Here is a 2,471-nt window from a genome sequence, read left to right on the forward strand (position 1 = left end):
TTGGCTATAACCAACAGAATACTGAAGATACTGGCACATATTTTTAATCTCAGAATAAAGGAAGCAGAGGCAGGGGGATCTCTGTGAGTTTGAGGCCAGACTACACGTGGTTTTCAGTCTAGCTATGTCTAGATGGGAAAACCCAGACTCAAAAAAGGAGATAATGAAATTGGGCAGTAATTAAATCCGTGATTTTTAATGTACCTATTGTTACAAATTTTGAATTGTGGCTCAGTGCTATGCTGGGAAGGATCAAGAAGTGAGTGGGATGTCCTAATTGTCTCTTCACTTGTACACTGACTCACTTACAAGGTGAGGGGAGCTCAGGTGGCCTTGCTGTCTTCTGCCACGTTTCTTTTATTATTTAAATTTTTATTTATGTTTTTTTCATTTTACATACCAATCACTGTTCTTCCTCCCTCCCCTTCTGCTTCCCCCCAAGCTCCCCTCATCCTCTCCCCTGGCAATGGGACCAGAACTTATGCCGTGTACATGAACTGGCTTTATTTTTTAATTTTTTAATTCATTTTACATACCAACCACAGATCACCCTCACATCCCTCCTCCATCTTCTCGCTCCTTCCCCCCGACTCCCCCCATCCCCTCCTCTAAAAGGGTTAGTACTTCCATTGGCAACAGCAAACCCTCCCCCCATCCCTTCCTCCAAAAGGGTTAGTACTTCCATTCAGTTGAGGCAGGACCAAGCTTCACCCCCATGCATCAAGAGTGAGCAAACAACCCAAAGGGAAAAATCTAGAAGCTTTTACACAATTTTTTGAACCGAGCCCTAATTCTCCTAAAAAGGGTCTCCAAAATCTGGAGTAGAATTATCATACTCCATAATGAAATGCTTGAGTTCTTCAACATGTTGCTCACCTATTTCATGCAAACTCTGCTTCATTGCAAACTATATAGACTTTTCTAACGAACGATCCTTTTCAACCAGCCTTTCCACCACCATCCTAAAAGTTTCACAGACTTGTCTGTAAACCTTCTTAATCTCTGTAATTTTTTGATGCAATCGCTTCTGGTAGAATGCTAGGCTGGCTGTCTTTACACAATTCTGGGCCAGCTGTTGTGTTTGACTCGGGTTCTTCTGTCTGGTTGATACATAATGGTTCCTTGGATCCCATCTCAAACTCAGAAATTTCAGCCAAGTTATTTTCTTCTGACGTCTTGGGATTTTCATTAGCCCTCTTGCTTGCAGCATCAGCCTGTTCCTTCTCAGTCAGCCGGCTGGGGCTTTTTAACACCTTGGAGGAAGAACTTGAGGGCACAGTATCTCTTGATGTTTTCAAAAACTGGATGGCTCTATCTTTACATCTATGTCTAGACTGATGGAAGGAGCGCATCCTGCTTCTACTGCTGAGACTGGATCCAAATCTGCTGTGTAGGGAGTCCTTCCCGCCCACAGGTGATTCTCTCAAAAAAGGTGTGCCCCGTTTATGGGGAGAGCTTTGTCTTGAATAATGGGAAGAATAGAAACGTTTTCTTCTAAAGCCATTTCTCATGGCCCTGTATTCATTCTGTTGGCTTGTGGAATACTCATCTCTTGACCATCGGTAGCCATAATGGCCTCTTTTGTAGGGTGGGGCTCTTCTTGGATCCTGAGTAAAACAGCGGCCCTTGCCCCATTTTTGGTAATCAACATGACAGTAGTATCTACTGTAGCCTGCTTCGTAGGGTCTGGCTAGCAGAGATGATCTCTTGTCTCCCAGAGGCGGTCTCTTTGGCACAACATTGATTAATCTAGGGTTGCCATCACTGGGATGGTTCCAAGGAGGCGCTTGTTTTCCTGGAAGTCGCTTGTAGTCATACCATCCCTGCGCTTGTTTTCCTGGAAGTCGCTTGTAGTCACACCATCCCTCAGACCACATTTCATCTGTTTTGGAATCCACTGGACTTCTGCGAACAGAAATGCCTACTTCCCTTCCGGTTCACTTTCAATTTCCAACCACACTCATGGCTCAGCTCAAGAATCTCTTATTGTCTAAAAATTCGTCATCAGAACTCTCCAATGCGTATGTTCCACCGATGCTGCTGAAACCGCACCAACAGCTCTCTAATTAGACTTAGGCCTACTCAACAGCACGGAAATCATGTCCGGTCCTTGAAAGCTAGGAAATTAGCTGGGGCTAGTGAGGGCATGTGTCATACAGGAGAATGCAGTACCACCACTTGACTAAATCCGTACAATTCCTAAGTGAATTCCACTTACTACAAAAAAGTGTAGCTCTCACCCCTCACCAAAAAAAGCTTCTCTTTGCAACAGAGAGAGACCATTGCAGAAAATCACAACCACTCAAAATCATAGAACAAGTGATTGTGGGGTGTCTAGCCCCCGTATACACACACACACACACACACACACACACACACACACACGCACAACTCCTGTGCCTAAGGCTCAGGGAGCATCATTAAGAGGAGGAGGAACGATTATAGGAACCAGAAATGAAAGGGAAGCTTCA

General features: G+C 44.5%; 1 pseudogene across 1 annotated transcript; it reads right to left on the bottom strand.

Annotated features, from left to right (window-relative positions):
- Positions 1 to 526: 526 nt before the first annotated feature.
- LOC143270659 (periphilin-1 pseudogene) lies at positions 527 to 1,936 on the bottom strand (annotated as a pseudogene). Its single transcript, XR_013047899.1, has one exon. The product of XR_013047899.1 is annotated as a periphilin-1 pseudogene (transcript).
- Positions 1,937 to 2,471: the final 535 nt, after the last annotated feature.

Source organism: Peromyscus maniculatus, chromosome X, assembly GCF_049852395.1.
Source record: "Peromyscus maniculatus bairdii isolate BWxNUB_F1_BW_parent chromosome X, HU_Pman_BW_mat_3.1, whole genome shotgun sequence".
In the NCBI taxonomy this organism is placed as follows: domain Eukaryota; kingdom Metazoa; phylum Chordata; class Mammalia; order Rodentia; family Cricetidae; genus Peromyscus; species Peromyscus maniculatus.